Consider the following 12,777-nt stretch of genomic DNA (forward strand, 5'->3'; position numbering starts at 1 on the left):
GTTATCTAGAAATTAGCTTAAAACTAAAAATAGACCCAAAAATGTGTAATTTTAAAAACCTTGAAGAAATTTGGAAAACCTTGTTTTTAGAGGAAAAAAATTTTAAAAAACAAATGGCAACCCTGTTTAAAGGAAAATGAAGTAGGTTATAAAATTTTTAAAAGTAAGTATTTTTTCTTGAAGTTAATTCTTTAAACTATTCATGTAGAATTTTTTAAATACTCAGAAATCTTGTTGATGTTATAATGTTTTTTGTCGTATTAATTTTTGCTTGCTTAAAAGTAATCACATTTTTTTGGCTCTAAATATTAAATTTTCACCAAATCAGACTATTTTTATGTATGCCTTTTAGTAACAATTTTCCTATAAAAAGTAACTAAGTTGTTAACTAGCTAAAAAAGAGTTTAAAATTTGGTTTTTAATGTAATTAGTAATTTAGCTTCAAGTATATCAAAGTTATAAAACTTATCAATATGTATAAAAATAATTAATCAGGACATTAAAAACTGTTATTGTTATGAATATTTTTATCCTATGGTGACATAGAAGCATATGTTTTCTAAAAGTTTTGTTTTACAAAACAAAGCACATGTACTTAACTTTGTGTTTAGTTTCATAATTTGTAAGAAACTCTATAATTCAAAATATGTAAAGTTAGGAAGGTAAAATCTTGAAACAAGAGGTTTTGCTAGTTTTTTTTTCTCACCAACATCATTACTACCCTTTGATTTTTAATAATTTGCTGATTACAACACTTAGCCAGTTTCATTACAGTGCCACTGCTTTTAAATTTTAACAGCCCAGATGATTTAAAAATAGATAAAATTTTAACCTGACTAAATCTTTCCTTATTATTTTAAGCCATTGCAACATTTTCTTCAAAATTTTGTTCTAAAAAATTTAAAAGGTAGGAAGTATAAAATAAACTTGTAAAGAAAATCAATTCATTACCTTAAACAAAGCTAATTGTGAGATGATTTTTTATAAACGTAAATTGTTGACTATTATAGTTGTCTAAACAGAACTTAGATTAAGTATACAGTTTGAAAATAAAGAATATGCATATATTTCTTTTTGCTTTTGTAAATATGTTTTTAAAATTTTTAAAAGTTATTTAAAGTTATTAGATCAATAAATAAAAATAAATCTTTTATTGAATATCACGCCAGGCGTAAGCAAATCTATCTTTTTTTTTTTAACATTACAATTAGTCAGTTTTTGACAGTTCAATTGCTTAAAAACTTAAGCGTAGATTTTCAGTTTGTATCTTTTACTAATCACTTTAAGTTCACAGACATAAAATTTGTTGTTAGAATACTACTAAATTTATTAACATGGATATAAACATGAACTCCAACAACAAACTTCGTAGATTTAGTGATCTTGGGTTTGAGAGACGGTATAAAATGACTAAACAGCAAATAGCTGCTCATCAGGTTGGTAATAATAATAAAATTTTTCGATAAAATATATAGTATCACATTTTTCACACCCTTAGAAATAAAAACTTTTCTGATGATTTACTATGTGCTCTATGGTGCACAACTAAGCTTATTTTCAAGTTTAAAGCTGTAAGTTAACCATGCAAAATATATTACTATGAGTTCAAAGTAATTACAAATAAATTTAATAGTCTCCTATAAGTATGGGAGAAATAAGCAAGTACTGTAGTGGTTTTTCTATAAAGTAAAAGAAATAACTTAATACTATAAAATAAATAAGTTGATAAAAACTTTATTTTTTTAAATACTAAAATGCTTAGACAATTACTAACTTTTACTAAATAATCTTTTGTTTGGACAGAAAATCGCAGCTATATTGGCTGAACATGAGGCTAATTGTGAAAAACTTTTCGGTCTAGGTGTTATGGAAGAACTTTCAAAGAATAAAGAAAACATGGCGAAAGGTTTTTTTTCACAATTTTTTAGTTTTATTTTTTTTATGTTGTTAATTTCAATGACGAATAAGTTAAGTAATTTTGTAACAGACCCATTCTGGTTAGGGTTGTTACCTTTACCTTTAGAAGTAATAGCTTTACTTTTTTTTCTTAGCCACACGGTTTGAACGCTTAGCTCTGAAATTACTATCTTACTCACTTATGTTATAACTATTATCACAAATTATTTATAGTTATTTACTGCTAAAAATATATAACAAATTCTAACAATATCTGTGATCAAATGTTTTATTAATAAAAGCAATATACACATACATTAACTATGTTTACAAACAACTGATAACACAAATCAATAATCAAACACAAATACTCTTTAGTGCTAAATTACGAATAAGTGTTATAGAAATAAAAATCAAAAATAACAAAGGACAGTTTGTTACAATTTAAGTATTTCAATTTGCTTATTTTATGTTTCGCTGTTTTTAAGTACTAGTATTAAACTAAAGGTAAACAATATTCAAAAAAAAATTATAAATTTAAAACTATTTACGATTTTTATACACTTTTTATCTGAAATAAAGGGTGAATGATAATTCAAACTCGGACAGCTCAAATTGTTCTTAAAAATTAAAAATTTCACAAAATAAAAACTAAAGTATATTATTGTATATAAAAAAATAAGTTTGTAGGTCTAGTTAATACTTACAGACTATTTTTTTAAATTTAAAAATTTTTTGAAATATGGCTAAAATTAGTTTAAAAGTTTAAAATTAGAATTTGCTTTTGTTAAATTTTTGCTTTTATGATTTTTAAAATTAGATTTGCTATTGCCTTCTTAGTTTTTCAATATTAATACCACTTTTTGAAACTAAGTTTCATTAACACTTTTCAAGAATTCGAGTTGTTGCAATTTTAATTGTGTAAAATTAATTTTTGTGTAACCATAATAAAACAGCTAGGTAATACTGATTTTAATTTAGCCAATAGGTCAGACTTTTATAATGTTAATTTGGAGAAATTTAAATTGTAAAAGTAATATCTTAAAAAAATTACCCATAAAAGTTTACTGTTTACTTAAGTTTGTTTTTTGTTTTAAGTAAATTAGTTTATCGCTTAATTTAAAAATAATAATTAGAATTTCAACTTAGAGTAATAAAATACCAGCTATTTCACTATTTTGCAGGACTATTTTCAAGATTTTAGAGTTGTAAGTTAAAAAATAGTTTCTTAACTTTTTACTAAACTGTAAACAAAAATCTTTAAAAGCAGATTATAAACATGTTGTTATAAAGCAGTTAAAAATTTTTTCAAAAATAAAACTTACTTAACATACTTTATAATGAAGCTCTAACTTTTTTTTTAGAAACTGCACCAAGTAATGTCGATGAAACTGACTCACAGCCTTCAACAAATACCTCAGACAATCTTGATAATACAGATGATATTTTCCAAACCTACGTTGGAGAGGGACTAAGCAAAACTATTCTTGATGACGGATCGCATAGTTACAAAATTAATGATGACACTGAGTTTGAAGGGTATCAACATGTTTTTTTTCTCTTTTTTTTTCGATTTCTAACATTTTTAAAACATTTTGAAATCGTCTTATTTCTTTAATTTAAGTAACTGTTTGACTTAGAAACAATACCGAAATTTTCAATTTTACTCCATACAGTGTTGCAACTTTACCTGGAAACATGGAAAAACCTGGAATTTTACAATTTAAACAAAATAAAACCTGAAAAAACCCTGAATTTGAGAAATTTTGGAAAAAACCTGAAAAAACCTGGAGTTTTTAATAATATAAACATTTTTAGCAGTAAAATATCGATTTGACACAAGAAATCTATCATATAGGTGAGATTTTTTGTTATCATAATTTTTTTTTATTAAAAAAAACATATAAAGTAACTCTAAAATATGTTTTCAATGTTTTTATACTATTTAACACAGTTTCTTATAAATAAATAAACTTAAAACTAAAAATAGACCTAAAAATGTGTATTTGTAAAAACCTGGAAAATATTTTGAAAAAATGAGTGACAACCTTGTCCATAGTTATTTTTAAATATTTCGTTAGAAAGTTCCTAAAGTCGACTCAAATAATGTTAGACATTGAAATAAATTCACAGATTAATACAAGACTATTGCGAGACTAAAGGACTTGAACGAGAGAAATTCGATTTTGTTATCAACGAAACAGAATTCTTTGAGCATGACACCCCGAGATCTTTTGGAATGAAAAATGGAGACGAGTTTAAAGTTATAAAAAGGTATTAATTTATTAAAAGAATAAAGTTGAAACATTTTAAGTTTTTGAAATAAATTTGAGCTAACCAAATTTATCTTTACTGACTGAATGATTTTTACTTGTTTTACTTATCAGTAAGTTTTGAATTGCGTAAAAAACAAACTGGTATAGTATTTAATTAACTTAAATAATTTAACTTTGTTTTTTATTAAAACTGTATATTTTAGAATATTTATTTTCTATCTGTATTGTTTGTACTATTTTTCTATTTCTTTCTTAGCTAAAACAACGTTTTAATCAGATAAATATAAGTTTTACTTTAAAAGCTTAATGCTTTTCAAATTATTGTGCTATATATTGGTGAAAGTACAGTGTTTAATTTTGTAAAGGATTTATAGAATGATAATACTTTAAAACTGAAATTACCAATTAAACTTTAAGGTAAGTTTTTTCAATATCTTCCATTTATAAAGGTTGTATGACGAAGAACATAATCGTTCTGAATATGTTTACAATGATGCTCTTATTGAAGATGACGAATTTGATTATCTGATTACTTACAAAAAAGACTTTTCACAATCGTCTACTTCTGATGCACCTTGTAAAACATCTGATATTTTTGACGAAATTGTTGATGAAGGTGTGAGAAAATTGATATTAGACAATGGACGACTTTGCTATGAAGTATTTAAACACGCTCAGTTTAAAAGGTTCTAACACTGTTTTTGCTTTTTTAGTTTAAAATTATTTTATGTCTTAACTTAATGTCTTAAATGTTAATCTGTAAAAAAAAACTTACTGAATTATTTTATCGGCTATTTATTTTTAAAACATTTTAGCTTATTTGAGAACTACTGCCGCACAAAAGATGTTGAAAGAAATAGTGTTCGTTTTATGTTGAATGATAAGGAAATATTTGACGAAGACTCTCCTGAATCTGTTGGAATGATAAAAGGAAACAAAATTACGGTTTTCAAAAGGTAAATAATCAATTTTAATACTTTTTAAAAGCTTTGTGATAATTAAACATTTATAACTAAAGGCAACACAAAACGACTTGATACTTTTAAGAGTTATATCTTATTTAAAACGTATTTATAGAATTTTAACAAAGTCTATTTTGATAAAACAGATCTTAATAAAATGTATTTTCTTAGCCTTGAATTTTTATAACAAACATAAATCAAGTAATTTTTTTTCATTTATTCTTAATAACATTTATAACAATTTTTACACTAGTTTTAAATACTAACTTATTTTAAGCATTAATTTTAAAGTTTGAACAAATTTTTTTCATTAGTAAGTTAGTAATTTTTCTCTACTGTCACATAACATATTCCAGGCAACTTGAAAACTTTCCGGTAGTAGTGAGCGTTGTGTCTCCTTCTAAAACCAATCATCAGTTTACTGAATGGAACAACAAAAATCTATCAAGGTTTGTTTATTAATAAACAATAAAAGCTTTTATTAAGTCTTTTGTAAAATACATTCAAAGTTATGTCCGTAGTCTATACTACATTCGTTTAGTAGGTTAGCTGTGTGAAAAATACTAAAATGTGTAAATTTGACATTATTTTATTAGTAAAGATTAATTAAATAAAAAAATACTTTGTTCTGAGGTTTCAAAATAAATGTTTTGTCTTTAATTCAGTTAAATATTGCTTGATTGTAATTATAAATGCATTAAATTGTTTTTTTTTTTACTATTGATATTCAGTTTTAAAATTTTTACTGAATAAGTAATTCTAAAAATAAAATAAAATTTAGGCTCATTAAGAACTTTTGTGACGTTCTCAAATACAGAAGAAACCAACTCACTTTCATCTACAAGAAGAAAATTGTTTGTGAAAGACACACCCTAAGTTCAATCGCATACGAAGAAGGCCAAACAATTGATGTTTGCTATGGGTGAGTATATAATTTGTAATTGATATAGTTTTCATTTAGAAAATTAAAGAGTTTATCAAGTCGAACTATAAAAAAAATTGACACAAAAAATGCATACTTTTCTTATAAAATTTTTTTAACTGTTTTGTGATTGTAGTCGAAATATCTTTATTTAAAATTTGCATTATGTTACAACAGATCTTTGGTGGATGATGGTTCAGATTATTCAGAAACGTCTGATGAATTAACAAAAGACGAAGATAATTTGGACAAAGATCAGAAAGGGTTTGTGAAATTTTCTAATGATTTGAAAACAAATAAATCTACCAAAATTAAAAAAAAAATTTCCTTAAAAGTTCTAACGCTGTAATTATATAAAAATAAACTATTTAATGGTTCATAACTTAGAAAGCAACTAAGTTTAGTCTAAAAAGTTACATTATAAACAACCTTAAGTTTTTAAGTTTGAAACAATACCATATTTAAACGGATACTTTAAAGTAAATTTACACTAAAAAAAAAGTATGATAGAGACTTGATTTACCCAAATAAATCAGAGATTCTGATAATACTGATGAGGAAGAACAGTCCGAAGCTGAAAATGAACCCGAAGTTGAAATCTTGTCTATGTATAAAGACTCCTCTTCAGTTGAAGATCACTCCGGAGCTAACGCGGAATTATCATTCGAAGATGAGTGTTCCGCTCCGATGACGAACTTTCTTCGTAATGACGAGTTCCTCGGTTTTTGTTTTTTGTGAGTGATAAGATAATTAATTTAGTTTTTTATTAAAAAAAACTTATTTGTTTTTTTTTTTTATCATAACTTGCTGTCAACAATTTTTTTTTTAATATCGAGTTTTATATGTTTATTAACTATATATGTAGTGATTTAATAAGTAAAAACTTGTTATTATTTTTTCAAAATTCAATTTTTATCAAGTAACGAGTAATGACAACTAGAAACATTAAAACATATTTTTCTAACTTAATTATTTCGCATTTATATTGAGATTAACTCTTGTATTTTTAATTTCAGAGATCAAGTAGACATGGATGCACTTAAACCTGCTTCAGAAGGATGCGACTTCTCAGTTCTACCTTCCGAAAAAGATTTAACTGACATTACCGGTGAGGATTCAGAGGAAACTCAGTATGAGGTCAGCTCAGATGATGAAAACTTTGGAAGTAGTTTACTCGAGAGGTTTGTATTTGTTCATGTTTTTTTATTGAAGTGTTAGAACTTATTTATGGTAGAAAATGAAGTAAGAAAAAATAAATAATAGTTTCAAAATTATTCCTTCGATGAACGCTAGAAGTATTTAAAAAATTCTTAATTTTCTAATAAATTTCAATTGAGTCATTTTTGATTAAGTTAAAACGTTGTCAATTCCTTTTTGTCAAACGTTGTCAATTCCTATCACTGTTACCAAAAACCCTTACCGACAGTCGGTAGCCTTTTTTTCTAACTTTGTGTTTTTAGTAGTTAATTGTATTTAACATTTTTTTTTGCAATTTTTTCTTACTTTTTCTATCCCTGTTACCACTAACAATTACCATTGGTTATTGTCTTTTTTATTTTTGTTAACTAATCTTTTTATTTTTCTTCTTGTTTGTTGTTATTTTTTTTATTTTATATTTATTTACTATTGTGCAAAAATGACACTTCCTGCAAAACAGTTGCCGTGCAAAAGTGTCGCCGTTCAAAATTGACGCTCGTGCAATAGTGACCCGTTCCCGGGAAAATGAGAGGGCAATTTGTTTTAATATAATTTTTAATTAAACCTACATCTTGGATAATGAAGAAATAAACAAAAAATATTTAAGGGGTAATGTACTTGAGACTTGAAACCTATAGAAAATAAAAAAAGGTTGATCATACAACTTTGTTCATTAGCACACAAGTTTCAGTAGACTGAGACCGGTTTCGTCCTCATTAGGACTCATCAGTCAGTCAGTCACAACCGAAAAACTTGCAGTCTTCAACCTACAAGCGGTTAATCTTGCTTTCGCATAAAGCAACCGTTTGCTAGTTTTGATCAATGACGTCAGCATTATATTTTGCCGTGCAACATTCAACACATTGTCCACTAGGTATATAGTAAATAATGATATTTACTTGACGTTTCTTAAATTTTTTTTTTGACGTTCTCCAATTTTAAAACCAAAATGGAAAACTTAAAATAAATCAATCATACTTGTGATTGATTTTATATACTAAAACATAGTACATAAGATTACTATAAAGTTTTAGAAACTAACTTTGATTTTACGTTTTTTATGCAACATATATATTAACAAATATATACATAACTAGTATATTTTCGGATAAAAATTAATACCATTTCTAACAGAAAAACTCACCTTGTCAATACCAAACACAAAAAAGTAAAACTGATAGCTAGAGACAATTTTGGTGGAAAATGCAGCTTTAAAGTCCCTGAAAACCAGCCTCTTGAAAAGTTGGTAGTTTTTTGTTTTGTAAATTTTAATATATTGTTATTATTTATTAATTAGTTTTTAAAATGAAAAACATTTATGATAAAATATTTTCATCTAATATTAACTAAAACTTTGTTTTAAATCTCAATAAATTTGAATACTATATATCCAATGCTAGAAAAAATTTATCACAAATAATAAAAAATAAACAAAAGTTCTTTTATTTAATACTACAGGTTCTAGTTTTCTCAACTATGTAAGAAATAACTCAAAATATACTTTTCAGATTCATGCAGCAGTATTGTGATAACGAAATTGTAACCATGGACAATAAAATCTTTTTAATTAAAGTTTCAAGAAGTGATTCCGCCAGTTCACGCGGACTAAAGGAAGAAGACAACGTTTACGTGATTGAAAAATCACGTTTTGATGATATTTTTGATTGTAAATAAACAATTGTTTTGCTAGGTAATAAACTTTAGGAAATTTACGCAATATATTTTGTCTTTTTTTCTTATATAGTATTAAGAATTTAAAGATAACTATAAATATAACTCACTATTAACATTATAACAATGTTTCTGGCGATCGTCAGTAAAGCCAATATGTATTCCCTCCAGATGATTTCCTTCAAAACTATTAGATCTCTAATGCACGACGAGACTATCAGCTAAATCTTTGTGACATTTTTTGACTAGTTATAAGCAAATCCAGTTTAGATAGTAACAAGTCACTACTATTAGAACTAATATAGAGCGCACAGCCATCAGCGAAATCCCAGTGATGTTTTGCGACCTGGTTCGAGCCTGGTCTATTTTGAGTGATATATGAGTTTTCGTCTGACTCATACAACGATTGATCGTGACTATGTATGCCTAATGAGGACGAATCTTTTTCGCAGAATGTTAAATAGACTGTTTTTCATGGTCAAGCGGTTAGATTTAGTTCTAAGTGAGCGCAAGTAGAAAAATACTTTTATCATTCGACATAACTAATATCAATAGTTTTATTTTGATAATTTTCTTTTTCTATAACCTTATACGAACGGTTGTAAACTTTAAAAAGAAGGTTTAAAGTGATTTTCAAAATAGTTTAACTATTTTTTAATAACTATGAGCATTAAAATTTTTTAACTTTGTAATTCCAAAGTAATTTTTACTACTGTCCACTTTTCATAATAGACAATCTTCGTTCTTTATCTCAATTCTCAGAATGTATAATTTAAGTTTCAAAAATATAAAAATAGCTCAAACATAAAAAGAATAAAAAAACAGTTTAATAAAAAAGTTTCTACGTGTGCAAAAGTGTTTTCGTGCTAAAATGACTTTCGTCCAAAAGTGTCTACGTTTAAAAATGTCTTTGTGTCAAACTGATTCTTCGTACAAAAGTGACGCCGTGCAAAAGTTTCTGCATACAAAGTGTCGCTTTGTGATTTATTGACACCTACCTTTGTGATTTGTTGTTGAATGTGTAGTATAAGTTTTAAACCTCTCGTCGGCTAACCCTCAGACATTTATTTCTACTGTTTTTTTATTAACCGAGAGTATCTAGTGCAAGTCAATTGTTGCAACCTTACTAGTTGTTGCTCGTTTACTTAATAATGTCTCCGGCTTAATGCTTTAAAGGAGCAATGTTGGCCCCTTGAAAAACACTGCAAAAAGTATTTTTCATACTCGATAAAAAAAATGTAATAATTTAGATGAGAAATAATTTAAACTTGCGCAATGGTCCCAAAATCAATGAACAAAAATAAATATCTACTATATTTAGTATTAAAACTGCAGTAAGTATCTTGTTTTTTAACTATTTTAATTACTAGCATAGCAGGCTATTTTTAACTACTTGTTTTCAAACATAAGTTGAATTTGAAACGAACGAAAAAAAAACTACAGCAGTAAAACTGCTAGAAAAAGCATAAAAACAAAATAAACTAAAGAATTTAATTAAGCTAAATCGTGGTACAAGTTAAGTGCTGATTTTAATACAAACTTAAAGGAGAGGTAGTAAAAATCAATCTCTACAAACAGAAAATATTATAAGTAAAATAAAGTAAGGATAGTAAAGCTAGAAATTTTATGTAGAGTTTCGCTACTTCCAAAATTTTCAGGTTTTGAATTAAAATGTACTTTATTATCTGCAAGTGCGATTTCAAGACTTCGTAATTTGTAGAGTCTATGTTTTACTGTTTTTTTTTTAACAAAACTATCAGTTTTAATTTAAGGATTTAACTTGTAAATTTGTTTATGAAAATTCTAAAAAGTTTGAATGTGCTCGTAATATGTTTTCTTGAACTGATTTTATCTGTTTATGATTTTAAGCTTTATATACGACCTATCTGGTAAGACTTTTCCTGTTGATTGGGAAGTTTTTATTTGATATACGTTAACATATTCGGCTATAATTGTTTAATGAGTTGTTATAATACTAATGTCTTTTATCGTTGCACAAGATAATCGATATCGTTGGATTTTAGTAATAATATCTTGCTGTTTTTATCATTTTCGAAATCATAATAGATTGTTTAAAACAATTAATTTGAATGGTTAACAAAACATGTTATAGTGTGAAGGTACTACAATTCAAATTTAAAAGTAAAATAAATGTAGAAAATAAAGGGACACTATAGTAAAACTTTAAAGTTGTCAGTTTATAACATTTTATTGATAAACAAATATTTTAGTTTTAGTTTTTATTTTTTTATTTTACGGGCTAACTTTTGCCAAGTAAGTTAAACATAATGTCTGTATTACTTTAAAAACTGTTTATTATGGTACATGAACAACTATTCTTTTTGTTAGAGTAAAACAATTTATTTTTAAATATAATAAAAGATATCAAATGTATTTTTAATCTATTTATTACAAACTACTACAGAAAACATTTTACTACAAACCAACAACAGTTTTGCAACCTAAAAAGTCTTTCTAAATCACAAAGAAAACTAATTTTGGTCAGTAATAAACACTTAGATTATAGCCTTTCAAAGAATTAAGTCAATTCTGTAATATAAAACTTTATGGTATTATATTGAGTAGTTTGTTTTATATTACTATTCCATAACACATATAGCAAACTAACCATCTTAATTTAAATAAAAGGTGTTAAAATTTACTCTCCAGCTTACAAAGCTTTATCGCATTGCAAAAAAGTTAGCTAAGAAAAATATTTAACGAATATGTACTAAAGAAAATACAGAATTTTTACTATTCGGAAAATCGAAATAATGTAGTGACTAAAGTTGCAAATGCTTCAAAAAGTTCGTCTGTAGGAAAAGTTGTTAGTTAACCCAACTATGCACTCGATTATAGTTTAAGCAGGTTTAAAATAATTAAAAGTTCTAATGTTACTTAAAATGACAATAAAGTTATGTGCATTATATCACAGAAATCTGTTTTATGTAAGAAAAAAGTATTCTGACACAGTTTTTGACCCGATTTCTTTCATCAGTCGCTTACTAACAAAAACAAAAAAGAGCTGCTTAAGCTGTTAGTCTTAAACTTAGTATAAGTGTAATTTAACGAGCTAGTTATTAAGTTTTATGAAAATAATATAATATAAATAGTATATCAGAGTGAGGGAAAACAAATTAAAGTACTAAACTAAACTATATGTGATAAACTAATGATCTTTTTAAAGTTAACTGTTTTTGATTTAGTTATTTTGAATTACTAAATCAACTATTATAGCTTTAATGTAAACTAGTTTTACATTTCTGTCAAAATTTATAAACATTAAATTAAAAATATTTTTTTTAATACGAGAATCATGGATTAGTTTTTCGACATATTGAAATATTTATAAGTTTTAAATAATAGTATTTTTTTTAAACCTAGTTTAGTTTTTAACTAAATTCATTTTACTTTTTTATATTTTATTTCGATACTGGATGAAAAGTCAACTTCTGAATTCAGATAAAATTAATTTAGTACTTTCAAAGTTTATCTGTTGTTTCCGTGTTTTTTTACACTAGATAAGTTTCAGAGCAATTGTTTGAATATTGAATATTTGTGTCTACTAAGTTGTCGTTTACTTTAGTTAAAATTCTTTAACTAATTTACTGTTGAGGACTTTAGTTTTAATATTCAGATCGGTTCTATCACTACATTTTTGTCACGCTAAAGTAATCTTTTATCCATTTTTAATTAGCAGACTAAGAAAATAGAAAGTGTTAATATAAGGATATTTTTTTCTGGTGTAGAAAAAATTCATTAATCATCATAAGAAAGATTAGTTTAAGTGAACATAGTAAAACACAGGCATTTAAATCAAGGTAACAATGTATAACTTATACAAAAGGTTGAA

The sequence above is a fragment of the Thalia democratica genome, chromosome 1 (genome assembly GCF_965202585.1).
Source record: "Thalia democratica chromosome 1, ktThaDemo2.hap1.1, whole genome shotgun sequence".
NCBI lineage: Eukaryota > Metazoa > Chordata > Thaliacea > Salpida > Salpidae > Thalia > Thalia democratica.